The sequence below is a fragment of the Uranotaenia lowii genome, chromosome 2 (genome assembly GCF_029784155.1).
Source record: "Uranotaenia lowii strain MFRU-FL chromosome 2, ASM2978415v1, whole genome shotgun sequence".
Classification (NCBI taxonomy): Eukaryota; Metazoa; Arthropoda; class Insecta; order Diptera; family Culicidae; genus Uranotaenia; species Uranotaenia lowii.
In genome coordinates this window covers 242,972,495-242,990,587 of record NC_073692.1, presented here as the reverse complement: position 1 = coordinate 242,990,587, position 18,093 = coordinate 242,972,495, and the positions used below count along the sequence as shown (strand labels likewise).

Here is an 18,093-nt window from a genome sequence, read left to right as displayed (position 1 = left end):
TGGCAGCCCTCAACTTTAATTTCGACTGGGCAATCTCAGAACTAAGTTCGGCAACCGAACTTAAATTTACCCATCCGGTACATTACATTGTAATTACATAGCGGTGGAAAATTTTGACACTCTCGGTCATAACTACAAAGGAAACTTCCGGATGTTACTTCCCACGGGATATCCGGAAGTTTCCAGACATTCCAAGCCGCTCACCATATTTTACGCTGAATTTCCATTATGAAGTTCCTTCATAGTCTTCCGGTAAATGTCCCGGAACGAAAAAAAAATTGAGCGTTGCTGTTCCGGTTTAGACTTCGAACCGCTCGCTGAATGTTTTTAGTCCAGCAAAGAGAGTTTAATTTTTAGTTTATAAGGTCGAACTCAGCTTTGCTTCCTTGCCGAAGGGGAAAAAAAGGATCAGTTTTGAGTTAGCAGTTTGAACTCCGTATTGAACCATCGCAAGGAGGAAAAAGGGAACTTGACTTCAAGTTCATAGAATCGAACTATGTTTTTGACCTCGATCAAACTTAATTTTGAGTTTGAAAAGCAGCGTGTGAGTTATTAAATCATAGGCATCAGAAATGCTGTTCCCTTGGGTAAATAAATGGTTACCATTTGATTTGGATCGAGTTGTGATAAATTTTACGATTCGGTCATTATTTTTGCGAAGTGACACCAGTTCTCGACATGCCCTTTTAAGTTAGTTGGAATGAAAGAAAGATTTTCCCGATTTCATATTCTTAGGTGATTCTGGAGGTGATAAATTGAAACATTGCGTACTTTGAAGCCCTTTTAAATCAAGTCTGATTGAACTGAAATTTTGCACAGGTTATTCATGGAGTTAATTAGGGAAATTACAAAATCAATCATCAAATATGATTGAATCACATTTTTGTTCTGATTTAGAATCCGTTTTTTCAAAGCAGATTTAAAATGCAAGTTCAGATTCCAGTTTGAGGGAAATAATGCGTAGAAGAATTTAAGCCGCGTTCAATAATTATATACTAGGTTTTCAGTATACAAAGCAAAAACAATTCCCAGGTTTTTTCAACCTGATGGAGTTCTAGGAATGTCGATTTGATAATGTTGACGACTTTAACCTACAATATTTCTCCCATATAAAATACAGTTGCAAGTTTTAAAAAGTGTTAGAATAATCTGAGAAAATGTAGACGAACAAAGAGTTCTTAAATCTGCTACTTTGAAAAAAATGACCTCTGTGTTTCATAGTTAAAGAATCCAACGATGCCAAAACGTGTAAAATTACAACAACTTTCTAATCCAGTTGTCAAAATTTTTCTGCTGTAACTGGAATAACTTTGATAATTGATGGAGGAGTTCAGTTTGTTAAGATGAATGAACCGTCTGAGAATCTTTTTTTTTGTTTCGATTATAGTCGTTTTACCATCTTCATGGCATTCGCGCTATATCACAAGCCATCTGAGAATTATATTTGAGTTATTGGTTTGAAAAATCAGTTAGGAATAAGAGATAAATAGCGATTTTAAGCGGGGTGTGAAAAATTTACACTGTAGATCTCATAAAAAAGTTGAATTCAATGAGGGTCCCAGAAGATTATTTGTAATGTTACTTTTTGGATCAAATTTACTTGAATTCTTTATCTCAATTTACCATTTAGATATTTTATTTTATAATAGGTATATAATTGTATTTTGCGGGAAAGAAAGTGTAAATTTTGAATTTGAAATCTTGAAGGATGCTCAAAACTACATCTATTCTAAACCAGCTTATCCGGTGTGGTTCTGTAGACTGAAGCAAATCTTTTTTTCATGTCTGTTCGTCGAGTCAGCTCTTGCCCTTCCTATTAAGGGTGATCATTTCCGCCCTTGTCTGTCTTCGAAAGGCTGGAGTGAAGAAAGAACTAAGTTGAAAATAGAAATGAAACCGTTTTTTTTTTGAAACGCCAAAACTCTACCAGCGTAAAACTTCTCGGAACCAGAAGAATCATTTGACCTTCTCAGTCGATGGATGTTGGGTATGCATATTATAATCTAACCACACCGCCAAAATTAGTAATTCAATTCACATCTTCCCGAGAGAAACGATGGTGTCGTTTTCCACTTCACGCCGCGCGCAGCCGCTGTAATTCGAGTTCTCCCTCGCGAATCTTGGCCGCCAAACAACTGCTGGAACCAGATTGTGGAAGATCCGCCAAGATATCATTGACCATTGAGCCGGAGACCCCAGCAGATTTTTAAAAAGCGCCCGGATTCAAATCTATCTCCAGTGGAACCGATGAAGAAACGTGTTCGCGCCACTAGGCAGCAGCGAGGAGGAGTGAGCGAAATTGACTGGCTATGCAAATGACATTCCAATCAGGCAGAAGATTTCTTTACCTTTCGCGGCGAACTCGCGAAATGTCATTTGCATACATATATATTTACATTTGTACTTCGCTCCGGGGCTTGCGAAGTTCTTCTGCCGGGATACCGACTCGAAACGACGACTACGAGGACGCGGTGACGCCTTTCGTTCGGCAATCGGTGGCGTCATATCTAGTCACTTTGGGTGATCAATTCTGATTCATGGACCGTTTCGATCGTCTGGAGCATCAGCAATAGCCGCTTTTCTCGATAGAAGTCTTTTTGAGAAGGTTTTCAGGTTATGGTTTTTATGGGCTATGTCAGCGTTCCCATTCATAAATGTTATTCTCACGTATCATGAGAGAAAAATCGAAAAATTTCCATCTCCTATAACTGCCCTGTGATTGAGTTCGCAAATGTGAAAAGATGAGAATTAATGTAAAACGTGTAAAATGAAAATTACATTTTTTTTATTTCAACTTGCCAATTTATTCTCACAAACCAAACTGAAACTATACTATTTCCAATGAAAAAAATTTCTAGTAGGATACATTCTCAATCCATACAGTGAAATCCAAAAGAAGAAATAGCCATCTAATATGTGTTGTGAGCCTACTTGGTTGAATAATTTTACTGAATCAAAGCAATCGAAAGATTCCCTTTAGTTCAACTTTAATTCAGTTCAGAAAATAGTAAGTTGCTATCCGAATACCGATATCTGAACTTTTCTTATATCGTGGTTGAACTAAAGGGAATCTTTATATTGCTTTTATTCAGAAGAAATAGCCAAAGTACTACATGAAGTGTCTCAAAGTCTACCAAATAAAGTTTTACAATTTTGGTAGATTTTTTTTTAATTACAGCTGAAGAACACAACGCAACTTTGTAAAGTTTTGTTTACATAAACACGGACAAAACTTCCAACATCTATGGATATTTGTCACGATAATCGGTTAACAAGAGGTGATACTAGACTATTGCCCTAACTTGAATATTGGTATGCGTTACACAGTCTGATTTTGGAATTCCAAGCCCGTCCGGCGCACTCGGTGAAATATGGTAAGATCGCTCAACTAGAGGCCACACCACAAAAACACACACCGAGCAACAAAAATCATTATGAATATATTCAGATTTTTTTTGTGCCCCTCGTGCCACTTTGGCATACGCAAATTCTTCCATAAACACGTCAACGGCAAACAACGTCGATTGAAGACAGAAAACTGGTTTCTCTATCACTTGGGGGACATGTGCCGTGAATGTTTTATCGAGAAATTGACGAATCGTCTCCTCACTAAGTGCGGTTGTACCTGAATGATTTATATCTGTCAAGCTGTATGCAACTGGAATGGGCGGGGCTCTTGAGGACGTCCAGTACCATAAATTTATTGTACAGCCAATAACGAATCGACCAAGGTAGTATTCAAAACAACACCTCGGTAGAATTCGGAGATTTATAATGGCCATTCCTGCAATTAACGGCTGGATCAAGAGATGATGATGATGATCTGCCTTGAAACAGAACCTAATGCGGCCTCCAGCATCCAATCTACTCTTGCATCGACTGACCATTAACGAAAAATGGTTGCTCTACGGAAGATTTTGTTATCACACCAATCTCATCACTGAAAAAAGCGGACCTTTGTTAGTGAATTACCATAATTCCACACATCTGCCTTGAATTTGAGTCCCCGCCGTCATCATCATTATCACTGACACACCAAGTCCACGAGCCACTGGAGACCAACTCCTAGCTCGAGGAAACATGACAGAGGAAAGTTGGTTCGTTTTGAGGAATCCACCGAAGACAACAACAACAACAACAACAACAACAACGAAATCGAGAAACCTCTCATCCCACGAACAGCGAAGAATGTCACATCATTTGCAGGGGTCTTTCACTTGGTCGTTTTTGCATTTTTCATATTAATATGGGAATTCGGAGAAAGGCGTAATACTTAAGCAGAGGGCCGCCAAGTCTTTTCTGAATCAACCGAAGTTGGACCACGATTTGCGAGCTCGTTTCGCGAAATGCAACCAGAAAAAAAAACAACCGTATTTCCTGATAAATTTTGATAAAGTTATGAAAGAGATGGTTGAATATTAATGATTATAGCGCTCAGTCATTTATCATGATAATTATTATGAAAGTCTTAGAATAGCCAATGTTGCTGGATCCAGACCATTTTGCAATTCTATGTATATCTGACCTAGTGGCACACTTCGAAGGTGTGAATCCAATTTCCCGAATATTATTTATCATCGGCTAAAAGCCGCTAATTATGTTATGTAGCTCTGAAAAATATATTCCATAATAAAGATGTTCGAAAACGCTATTAGTTGAGTTTGTTTGGAGATATATTTTAGAATCTTTTTGACTTCCTATTTTGCTTATTTTCAAAAAAGAAAGTGAGGAAAGTTGATGGTCTATTAAAATAAAAACGGTTACAGAGTTAAATTATCACCGTAATTAAGCAACCCAGAAAATAATACTGTATTTAAGAAATATCATTCAAAACATTTAAGCAATGATTTTGTAATGATTATCCGGAAATGACTTTATATATAAAAATAGTCAATTCAGAATTTCCACGAACTATAATTCAACTCTCGCTGTTTGAGACGGTATGTGAGGAGTTTGAGCAACGAATTCAAGGCGTATTTCCATCGAAATGAAAATAATTCTTGTTGACAGTCAATACAATTGAGATATTTTAGAACCTGTCTCTAAGTGTGGCCCAAAATTGCACTAGGTCTCGGAATCTTGGGTCTCAATCTTTAAATGATAGGACTCAAAATCATAATATTTAAAGGTCGGACTATTTATTTTTTTTAAGATTTTACTAATGATCTTTACCATCCTTGAGGCACTCGTGTCTTGTCGCACTGTTTCGATTTTAAAAAAAAGTTCACTTTATCGAAACTTTCTCCTAATAAAATACCCAGATACCCAGAGGAAGGTATCAAACATATGTCTTTTATGTTTATTAAATTTTCTTTATAATGTGAGTTTTCCACTGAAATTTTGTTGAGGCTAAATGAGAATAGCAATTATTGATTGAGTGAAAAAATAACATTTTAATTCGAATAACATAACTATATAAACAGGTTTTAAGCCGGTGTTTTGACTATTATGAAAGTTATGGCGCATCAAACTTGAAAAATAATTTTAGAAGCTCTTAATTCATTCCAATACGATTTTGCAAATTTCTTCAAAACCTTGTCAATTGAATGCAGGAAGGTGTTTGTTATTGATTTAGATTAAAAACTATTTTCACAAAAAAAAATAAATAAAAAATATTATTAAAAGTAATTTCTTGAAGTTCAAATGTTTGAGCACTCCCAACGAAAGGCTAAATAGCCTTTGTTCAGCTCTTCTATGGGACTAAGAGTTTTTGCAGTATATTATACTAAAATACAAGCTACTTCAATTTTTTTATAAGAATTTCCTATTAAAGTAAAACTTGGTCTAGTTACGTGAAATGTTACTTAGGTAAGCATCCTTGTAGAGGCTAAGTAAGCTTTTAATATAATTAGTGATATCAAACTATTGGCTACCTATGCTCAAACTGTTTAATCATGAAAAGGATAATCAAATGACATAATCGAAATAACAAAAAGTTGCATAAAATAAACTCTTAAAAACGTGGTTATCCTTTTCAAGGATACCTTTTGCATTATGTAGGTATGTACATTTGAGTTCTTAGAGACATTTTAAAGCGTTATAAACAAACTGGAAGAAAAAAAATCAGTCTTCCTGTAAGACGGGACGAAATGCGGATTTTGGTTTTATCTTTTTAATTTTTGTCTATACCTAATTGAGTAGCACCGTACTCTATGGAAGTTCCTTTATTTAATAATTTTTATTCATTCGTATTTTAACAAGCAATACAACATGGTGGTACTATTCTTGTTTCGCTCACTGTAATTGATTTACAAAATCTCAATGCACTACCTTCTAAATTAAACCCCCCCTTCCCCCCCCCCCCCCGATAAGGGTCCACAAATGCCAAGCAAAATGACACAAGTGTAACAATCTCGACTCAGAATTAAAGTTAAAATCTCGAAATCTTATTCAACGGCAATAATTCAACTACAGTTTTTCAAAAAATGTCTAACTAGTTGATAGAAATTTAGTTCCGAATAGTCCGAATATCAAAAATCAATAAGATCAAACTAATCTTGCCAAATCGCCCAAATTTTACCCGAGTTTTTGCACTTTTCTGCAAAATTAAATTAAAAAAATTGAATTAAGGCATTATAATTATGTACCTAGGTATTTGCGTCTAAATTTTTTAAGTTAATTTTATCAAAATTATTGTGAATTTTTTTTTTATTGTTAAAATGTGTTTTAAAATTGACTGTTTTGTGTTTTTTTTTCATGATTTTTATTTAATAATTTTGATATTGGCGGATGTTGAAGAAAATGTACCAGATTTGCACGGCTCGGATACTTGCAGGATTTTTTTTAAAGCTTAGGTAACCTAAGCTAGGATAGAATAATTCCGTATTTTGTAGCTCCAAATTTGCTTACAAACATTTAAGTTCGATGTCTGTGATGAGAATTCCGATGCTGTATCCAGTTTGTTGTTTCTTAACTTCAGTATGGAAAATCATTGGAAAAAATCCTGATTCGAACCTAAGTTTTACGTTTAAAACTTTTATAGGTATTCGAAACTTATCATTTCGGAATATGAAAAGAAGATATTTAAAATAACAAACCATTTCTTAGATTTGAAATTTTTACTTTTAATGTTTATGCGGAATTGGGAGTAAAGAAAGTTTTATAATGGTGATGGTGATTTGAAGAATCAGAAACAGTTTCATCATTCGCAATTTTAATTCAGATTCACAAGTTAAATTTCGAATAGATAACTGAAGAAAGAATTCACATTAAAAATAAAAAATTAGTAGAATTAAAATAAGAGATTTCTGGTTGAAATTCTGATCCAAATTTCGCTTTATAGCTTCTAATAACTAAGAAATATTATCTGGAGCTAGGATTCAAAATTTGTTTTCAAATTCGGAATTCAGATTTCGAGCTCAGGTTCGAAAGGCAGTACTCAGATTCGGAATCAAAACTAAAAATTCGGGTTAAATTCGAATTTAAGTTTTAAAATAGAGTTTAAAATATCAATGGGGGAATTGCATTAAGGATTCAAATTGCAGGCGATCGCAGTTTCATAATTTTGATTCTGGATTCGAAATTAAAATTTTATATTCAATCAGAGTCAGTTAGGAACACTAACCAACAGAAATCACAAATGAGGCCCTCAGAGCCAAAAGGGTATAAGTGACGGAATTGGTGATTTTGAGTTAAAGATGCCAATCGTTTTTTCAAATTCAAACTTTATTGGCTGATTTTTTCAGATTTTTAGAATTTTATTTACATACATTTACATTAGATAGAAAAAAAATCGAAAAATGTATGAAAAATGGGCAAACACACCAACTTGTGCCTGTTTTCTCTAAATAAGCTTTTATGCACTTATACCCCTTTGACTCCAAGGGCCTCAAATATCAAATAAAATTTTTATTTTGAGATACCTTGATTTTTTTCTTTAATTTCGTAGGATTCTAATCATGAGATAAAAGGTTTCGATTAAAGAAAAAAAATGTTGCGGGTGCTTTTATATTCATTTTTATTAAATGATTAGCTGACCCGGTGTTCTTTGCTACACCTTCCAGAAATGAATAAAACTGGTAAAATAATTGAAATTTCGTTTTATTTCCTAGGCAGCTTTTCAAAACAAATTTCAATATAATCAATATAATTTACCCAGATTTTGGGTTGAAAATGATTAAATCAAATGCCCAGATTTTGCCAGGTTATTTTAATGATGTAAAACAAATTTCCCTGGCTCGAAAAAGTGCATTAAATTTTTTTGATTTTTTCTGTATCTAAATTTTCCGAAACGTTAGCTGTTTAAATTGAAGACTATTATTGTGCATATAACACCACACAGAAAAAAAGTCAATTTACCCATGGAGAATCCCAAAAAAAAACTTCTTGCAGGAATAAAGGAACTCGAAGTGCTTATTTTAGTAATCACAGGTTCAATTTTTCTATGTTGGAATAAATTTTTCAGAACAATTATCAGTTTAAAGGCGAAGTACAAGATATGTATATGTAATCCTAAATAGGTAAAAATATCAAAACTTGATGATTATAAAAATCAACAACCCTAATATCATCGACCTGCTGGCAGAACAAAATACGCTCAAGCGCTGCTATCAGTTCAATTTCTGGTCGTTTATCTCACATTACTTGAAGCAAATCTACCGGTGGGTATCTGCCCATCAAAGGTAAATATTAAACATGAGATTGTAGTCGTCTACTTGTCGCTACGGCCTAGCAGCATAAGCCAGTCGTATCGACTTCCTAATTATAGTCCTCAATGATAAACTCGTAAGAGCAGGTACTAGCTCAACAAGTTCCTTATAGATAGAACAAAAAGCCGGCTAACAACCTTTGTTGGGTAGGTACTTTATACGATGAACCCAGGTCGTAGACACTGCTTTGGGGCGATAACAATGATACGCAGTCAGGTGTAAGTGGAGTTCTTTGAGCTTTGTGAACTCTCCTGCCCCCAAAAGTTGTCCTACGGCGCGCTCAGCGTCGTTTATTTTCTAATCAGTTCAATGTTTGCTCATCGGTCAACATTTTCTAGCTCTGGGGAAATACTTAACCTGATCGCGGTGTCGCCGCACAAAGCGTAAAATTTTGGAGGCCATTGCCAAAGTTTGAAGAAACCGATGAATGAACGGTGCACTTGTCAAGTTCATCGGAAAGGAGGAGGAAACATGCGATTTACGACTATGTGCGAAAAATCTTAATTTTCGACTAAGCTAGGGCCAGAAAGTGTGCAAATAAGTTTCGTTCTATAGAAGAATTTTTGAGTCAAAGTTGAAGACATGTCTTTGCGCTCCAGGATGGGTGTGAATTTCTTTGTTCTGTTTGTTTTATTTGCCAATCAACTCAATTTTGTTTACAAGCATTAAGAAGTTTTTTTTTCAAATTTCGAATAGTACCTATAAATATTATAATTTCATACAAATTTTAATGAGCCAAATCTCGTTGTTATTCACCGAGGTTCCATCTCATTTCTGTATTCCTTGAAGTAAATATTTTAAAGTTATGGTAAGAATTTCAGCTCAATCATACATGATTAAAATGTACCTCAAACTGATCAAAGTGTTAATTTTTCTCAAGTTTTGAAATTGGGGTAAATCAAAAGGTTGGTTCTGACAGAAAATAACCTGAAAATACATCAAACGTTGATATCCAGTGTTGTTTTGTAAAAAAAAAACAAGACAGAAAATCTACAATTTGAAGATCCACAACTCCATTTGAATTTTCAGAAGGCATCTTTATCTTAATTTTGAATTAACCTTTCCTCTAGGGATGTTCCAATAGAAAAGAAATTTATTGTTTTTCATTAGGAAAGTAACAATTTGAGACAAAATTATCTCTTAAAGATCTTAAGCATTCAACTCAATAAGCGCCGGAACGAAGTGATAAAATATTAGAAATTTAGTTTGAAAATGTTCTAGGGAGCTGCCTGGCCTAGCTAGCAAATGGAACAAAGATAAGTTGCACGCTCGTTTTATTATAACCATTTTCGAGTTTTTTTTGAACCATTTAATGGTTTTTTATTGAAAACGTCAAAAATTGTTATTTTTTAACCAGAATGAATTGTTAAATTTCAAAAATATTCAAAGTTTGACTGGAAACCCAAAATAATGGTTTGAATTTCAATGATACTTGAACAAACTTTCATCCCGCCATTTTGTTTTCGTTCGGGACCAGAGCTACAATGTTCTGCGGCGCGGAGATCGAGAGATTAGCTGAGAAAATCAGATAAGCTGCAGCGGAAAAATGTACCGAAAAACCCAACCAGATGGACAAGCAGTATCCGGACATGTTCTCAAATTTGAAAAAGGAAAACTGGAGAAAAGGTTAGTATTTATGGGTAGGATGTTTGAACAATTAGAAAGCGGACTATAGTTCATTTTTTTTCTATTTTCCAGGTATTTTGAAAACATAAATTCTAGATTTTGTTTTGATTAGGTCGTATGAACCATTATAAACAAAACTGAGTTTTTGACTGTAAATGGTGGTTAAACATGTAATCTATCTTCGGTAAAAACTTGGTTTAGTTTAGTCGATAAAGTACTTCAGCAAAATTATTTGAATTTGAGACGTACAATGACTTTTTCCATTTTCGAGTGAAATTGCTCTGTATTGGCGTGCATGCAATTGGTCGCAAAACAAAAGTTTGGGGATTTGGTTTATCGGTCCTTTTGCACTTTTGCTGAAAGTCTTTAGGAAAGTGTTGAAATGTTGTGAAAAATGATGATTAAGTAATACAAAAAAGTTTGTACGAGTGATTTTAACTATCCTAGTTGTATTTTGAGGAAGAATTTGTGACTGGGTAAGTAAAATAAGTGTCATTTTTCACTTGGCGAGAAATTTAACTATTATTTTGTTCTACAACAGATGCATCCTAAACATTCATCAGAGTTGGATGCGTTTATGCTGCCCTAGATCGGTCAACAAAGTCACAGGTGAAAGCCAGCAGTGTCAAGTTTAGTAGGAATATTGCTGCGATGGACAGTACCGAGGAAACCCGATCCAAGAAACATCTAAACGGGCACTTCCGAATAATCTGCGTGCTCTCGATTCTTTTGACCCTTTCTTCATACAACTTCAAACGGAATTGCGAAGTCATGGACAAATGCAATCATGTTTTCAGAATGGTTCTTCAAATTACAAAACGACGTTTGTGCCAAACGATCAATGCAAAAGGTTGTAAGTACATTTTAGCTAATGAGAACAAAATTAATGCGCATGTCTAATACATAGGTGATTTCTTAATTATATTCGCAATTTAATACCAAGTTTTCAGACAATTCTAAACTAAAGTTTCAAATCTAGAATTAAAAAGGTGTTTCGGAACTTCCACAGGGATTTTCTCGAAACTCGTTGAGTGGCTCATACGACTAAATCAAAACAAACTCTAGAATTGATGAGATTTCATCTTCCGGAGAAAGTGGAACGATGGAGTGGTGAAAGATCCGGACAATAGTGGATTGAAATTGATTCTAATATTATTCCGAATCCCGGATTGGCTGCAGTAGCACACAAGATGCTTTTTAGAATAATTCAAAGCAGGGCAAGTAACAGTCCTCCAAGGGAACCGGATTGAACATTTTTCCGGCTGGCCTTTTATTATGCGCCAATGTTCCGAGGCGCCGAGTTCAAGCTTAAACATCAAGATAGGATTATCAGCTCCAGCGGAACAAATGTGAGTATCAACATGAAGAAAGTTAATTCCAGATCCAGATAACACGAACTTCAAATCTGTTTCAGGATGTGCAAGGTACTGTACTATCGATAGCAGCAAAATAGACAAACCAACGTAGACGGATTATTCAATAAGGATCGTTATGCTCCTCCGCAGAAATATGACCCAGTTGCACCGAAAATTGTGTTGAACTCAGTATTTGATCCACAGCTCAGGGAAAATAAAAGTGTGCCCTCTGGTCTACACGATGTGTCGTTCTCAAGAAATCCTAAACAAAAATCTGTGCCAACCAGTAGGCCAACACCCACTTACAACCGAACAACTAACCTATCGAATATGCACAACTCGGTGAAGGAACTTTGAAGAATCCGAAAAACAAATGGAACCAATAATAATTTGAAAAATTTATAATCGTGAGTTTTGTGCCCTAAGGTTATTTGTCAGTAAATTAATTGTTTGTTTTATAATGTTCATTTGGTTCTTTTTTTTTTAGATAACACGTTTCGATATGATCAAAGCTGTGGGAAACATCAACTTTAATTGTCTGGATCTGGTCTGGATATTCTGGCAACGAATTGAAGTCAGTTTTCAAAATTATTAGACGTTTCTGTTGAAAGTTAGTGGCATTTTGCAGCTCTTTTGAAACTGGCCAGCATGGAGAACGTATCGTATTTTTTTCGAAAACACATCCATTCTTGTATAAGATTATGTTAATTGAATTAATCTCAAAAGATTAGAATATATTCGTTGTCGCCCACAGCGGTTCCAGTTTAAGCAAGTAGTTAGATTTTCCTGCAGGTAGACCTAGCGTTTCCCGTAATAGCTCATTCGAATTTGTAAACCATCAAGGAAAAATGAAAAAGAATGGCTAAAAAATGTAACTCTTTAATTGTTATTGTTATTCTAGATTAAGTAATTGAAATAAAACAACAATGGAAATTAGTGATTATAATACATTTTAAAATATCAAATTTATTTCGTAAATCTTCCTAATAATTCTCAGAAGAAAGAATTTTAGCCCCTTTTAAAAAAAACGGTTGTTTTTCAACCATTATTCTTATTTGGAAACCGTTTGAAAAATAACCATAATCGAAGTTCTCTTCAAAATCTCATTTTATGAGTTTTTGCTGAAAACTCATAAAACGACTTAACCCACTAAACTTCGATTATGGTTATTTTTCAAGCATAAATGGTTCAACATGGCCCAGCGTGTGCTCCTGTTTTGTTATCTCGAAGATAAGCTGGAGGCCATTAGTTTCGGCAGTACGAACTCGAGTGGGGTAGTTTTGAAATCGAAAATTCCCATTCCTCCATTCATCATTTGACTATTCGTCATACATAGGCTGGCCAAATCTAAACTGTCAGTCAAATGTTTATACTTTTTTCGTGAAAGAATTAGCTTGTTATCGAAAAATGAAGCTAAAGAATTGGCAAAATCAATAATAAAAGACAAGCTACATTTCAAGCTTTTTTGAATTTTCTGAATGATTTAACACGCAGAAATTTCTTCTTCCATACAAAACTGAATAGCGTTGCGCTAATTGAGGAATTAACAAAATCATCTCAAATGTGATGACCTTGATGCCCCAAAATCATCGAAAAAACATATGGGAGCAAAAAGTCATATTTTTTTAATGCATAAGATAAGTAGAACAAAACGGACAAATAAAATGGAAATAGTGCAACAATTTATCGATTGTAAATATTTAAAAAAAACGTTAAAAAGCAGCTTGGCCTCATTGAAAAAAATAATCCAATCGATGTCTTTTTTGTTACATAGCAAGAAGGTAATAATTTTGAAGATTTTTGGATAGTTAAAATAAGGATGCCGAATTTTTTTCAGCTCGTATCCGGGCCGGACAAATCCGATTTATTTCATATAAAAACCTGGCAATTGATTTAATAACTTTCGTCCGGAAATTCGGACAATATCCGGGAAAATTTGCTAAACACCCAGTTAATAACTTTACAAAAAATAAAAAAAACATGGAAAAATAATTTTTTCATCAAAATTCATCAGCAGATGTTCAATCATTTTTCAAGCTTCCTAAAAAACATTCATGAATCTTTTTGTAAAACTTGCTCAAAAAGTTTCGTTTAGGACGCATAAATATTTTTTAATACAAAATAATTTGTATTTGTTTTGTTTGATTTGGTAGACAAAGTGAATAAGTCCTGACAAAATTCTATTATTCTGCAATGATCATGTTTTATATTTCTACCCTCAGTAAGTGTTTCAAAACATTTAGGTGTTACGAAGAAGCAACCCATTTAAAAATATTCAATAATGAATGAAAAAAGTGATCAAATTTACAATAGTTTCCGGTATTTATATTTTTTTCAAATTGGAAGATGTCCTATTTTTCGCTAGTTTTTCCCACCAAAAGTTCTACTTTGCTATATTTTTTTCTGTAGGGGTTCTTTCCTTTAATTAAAAAATCGATAAAAAGACGAAAAAAATAATTATAGCTACACACAGCTTTTCTGCAAAGATTGTATTCATAAGATTGCGCATCTTTTGAATTGTTTGTTTATTAACCCTTTAATGTATGGATGGACAAATTTTATAAATAAGATATGCTATTCAATAAAAAAAACTCTTTGACATTAAAAAAAGTAAAAAATAGCAGATTTTTAGGACTATTTAAAAATTTAAAAAAACATATACGTCTGAGTAACTTTAAGTATAGATTCAACTTTATAGCATTTAATTTAAAACGCAAAATGAACATAAGAGCGCTGCAAGGATTGTAAAAAAATTTTAATTCATATATTTTAAACCTCCCATAAATTTTTTGTTGTTGTTTTTACAACCAATAAATCTCTTAAAGTTTTGAAAGCAATTCACTCAGTCCAGAGTTACCACAAATAGCTTTAATATTGTATGGGAAAAAAATTATTCATTCGGAAATGAGCAGAGATGTAATCAAAGTCCAAACATATTTAATTTTAAACGGTAATTGTTGATTTCTGTACAAAATTTTATTTTAATAAACCATAAACGGGCTTGTGATATAGCTCAGTTGGCAAGTCTGTTGTCTCCTGAGCCAAAAAAAAAATCTTTTACATAAGTTACTTCAGAAGTTCTAAAATTATAAACTTGGGTTTTATGTTTCAAGACATTGATTACATGCTCGAAATATACCTCTTTCTCAAAGCTATTGATCTCCTTTTATAACTACTACTTTCTTCTTCACTATATCTAAATCTATCGAAAACTATAAAATGTAATTACACAAATCAGACATTGGCTCTTTAAAACCTACGGTATTTCAAATAAACGAATTTAAAAAAAATAAAATAGGGTAGAAGCACTAGTTATTGAACAGGTACCAGATATTGAACACTAGTAAAACATTAACCGATTAAAACAATAATATACAGTAGAAAAATTAATCAAAATTCGTTGTGCCACTGTTGAAGCATTTTCTACCTCTGTTCAAATTTTTATCAAGAATCTCGGACTCTTAAAGAGCCAATCCCCGAAATTTGAATATGTGGTCAAATTTTGGCATGGTTTTTCGACTGGATGAAGAAAACAGCCTATTTTTGATTGGGGGAAAAATTGGATAAAAGACAAATAAACGTTTAAGATAATAATATTAGTGGTTTCAACTAAGTCTTTTTAAATGATTTCTGGAAGAGTGGAAGCCTTTATAATCCTAAATTTCTTAAAATTTAACAAATTAAAGTGTTCAATCATTGGATCACAGAAAAGGTCAATGTTTCAATTATTGAACGTTCAATCTTGCAGTACTCGTTTCGTAAAGAAATGCATGTACCAGTTATTGAACAAACATCGGTTGGTGTTTGGAAATGTAAACAAACTGTTTCTCGGTTGCTAGCTCAACTAAAATCGCCTTTGCAAGGCATACTATCGAGCGAAATACCCCTAAATATATGCAATGATATTCAATGTTTACGTGTTCAATAATTAGAACATTGCCTGTTCAATATTTGAATCATTGTGTTTAATCATTGGAACAAAAGTAATTTTGAATAAAAAGGCTTAAATAATAATTTCAAAACATATTTTCGCGAAAAAAAATATATCGATTCGAAGCAGAGAAATAAGCTTAAGCTACGCTATCAAAATTTTATCAGAAAAACCTTTCGTTATTATTTATTAGCCACAAATCACAAATGTGTTGAATCCCAAAGATGGTGTTCAATATATAGTGTTCTTACCCACGATTATTTTCATAAAAAGGCATTTTCATATTAATAATTTCACTATAATTACACGCAATTTATTTTTTCTAATTCCAGTTTGAGTAAAGTTTGATGACAAGAATAAAAGAATAGTTGAGGCTTACAAACTTATTATGACCGCTGTTATAGTTTTCCTAGAATCGATAGTAAAATCTTCAAAAGATTATATTATCACGAAACTGACAAACATTGAAAACCTTTTAAGATTAGCAGCAGATTAAATTGCAGTTGCAACCTGTCGAATATTTTAAAGTGGCCCGTGAGCAAATAGATTAAGCTAAGAAAAACTTACATTTGTCATACACTCGTATCCGTTATCAATGCTCGTGTTCACTTTTGTGGACGCAATTTGCTACACACTCGTGTTGTTGTTGTTGTTTTTGTTTCAACTGAAGGTACTTCCAAAAATTCCAACCCACAGCGAATTCGAAAGCTAAACGTTAATTAACTCCTCGTGAATCATCGCGATAATAACACACAGCACCGCGCAATTACTATCGTCGTGTTGTTTGGGTTGGTTTTTTCTCCACAGACAAGAGAAAAATATACGACCACAATACCAACACCTCAAGTGGCTTAGCAGCTCAATGATTATTGTGTATAGATATCTTCTGCCGAACGAATTTGAGAATCCAAAACCAGTCACAACAAAACGATATCGATGTTTGAATGGGATGCACTAGGTACATTAGCTAGGAATTCTCTTCGGTTACACTTGTGGTCGGTTGAAATAGGCTCGGTAAGACTCAGCTGATGATTGAGCCACACAGCGGGATACAGAAAAAAACAACATTCACTTTTCTTCGCCTCTGGGGAATATTTGGGAGTTATTACTTCATCCACAATTTGTTTACGGTTCAGCAGCTAGCTGGATAATATTTCATTCAAAACAGTTGTAAACGGCCGTTGCAATTGGGCAGCTTTCAAACTAGATTTCCGTAGCTCGCAAACGACGAATCGGCTTCAAACATGTTTTCACACTCTGAAATATTTGTACAGAACAGCTTGTTCAGGCCTTCTGTTTGCTTCCACTTTCCACACGCTCTAATCTCTGGCTAAACACCGGAAACGACTTCTTGAGATGCGTCGGAGAGACGATACACACAAAACCCTAACGACCTTCGGTAACAAATCACGTGCTTGAATACCCGCAGCTATTTTCCTATGAACTCTTTTACCGACAGGGTTTCAGGCGTTGATTGGCGCTAATTCGTGCCTTGTTTTGTTTTATCCACCTTCGTCGACTTTTGAACAAAAAAAAAACTGCACCAGCTTTAACGGTTCTACGAGAAGCTTGGTTGTTATGCACTTGTTGTTGTTGCTGCTTCTGTGAGTTTCGCCGAACCGGTCACACAATTTTTTTGATACCCAACTCACTGCCTAGTAAGAGTAAGCCGCCAACTTTCACAAAAACATTTCCGAAAACAAAATGTTGTTATAGAAAACGGGCAAGGAAGGAGTGACGAACGACGTTTGTCTTTCTCTTTTTTGACACCTTCTGGTCGATCAAGAGGAACAACTTTTTATCGATCCTGTACACTTGTTTGCGCGGTTCGATTTCTCGTAATCAACGAAATCCAAACACGTTTTACCGAATGTATGCAAATGTCGTTTGCCAACACAGGCCTCTACTGATTTCGAAACGCCCAGTTTTCAATTTACGTACTATGTACACAATGCAACGTCGCAGAACTTATACTTAAGATCACGACCACTATCTCAGTTATTCCAACTTTAGATCTTTCTAAAGAATGCACTTCACTAAGTATGGTATTCTTACACTTGATCGGTTGGATAATTCTGCAGATTACCAACGTTTGTAGATCAACCAAGATCCAGGCCGATCTTGATCGCGATCCAGTTCATTAACACGCGACGATAATAAAAACACAATAAAATCGATCAAACGAAAAAAATAAAAACAAAAAACTATTGCACTAACGTCCAACCTGCACGAATGTCTCAACTCAACTAACACCCATAGTCGGTGGGTCGATTCAAGTTCCTACAATCGTACTCACTCTGACTCAGGCTAGGCGCTTGTATTATTTTGATTTCCAGTTTTTGCTCTTCCATTCGAAATATTTACACTTGATCATCGTCCGCCCCTCGCGGGTGGAATTCCATTTGTATGGGTATGTTCGCGCAAAGGCTCCCACCGCACCAACACCACCATAAGCACGTGCTCTGTCTGATAGGCTAGGTATCGAGTTGGGCTCCAGCACAAAATTATGCCTTATTTTTTAAACCATCCAGCT

The 18,093-nt window shown here is 34.5% G+C and overlaps 1 protein-coding gene across 3 annotated transcripts in view; it reads right to left on the bottom strand.

Annotated features, from left to right (window-relative positions):
- Positions 1–17,795, bottom strand: part of LOC129743863 (rho GTPase-activating protein conundrum) — a 352,674-nt gene extending 334,879 nt beyond the window's left edge. For all 3 annotated transcript variants that reach the window (XM_055736074.1, XM_055736076.1, XM_055736075.1), the window contains exon 1: positions 16,128–17,795. The gene's annotated coding sequence lies outside the window, so the exon portion shown is untranslated. The remainder of the gene's footprint in view (positions 1–16,127) is intronic.
- Positions 17,796–18,093: the final 298 nt, after the last annotated feature.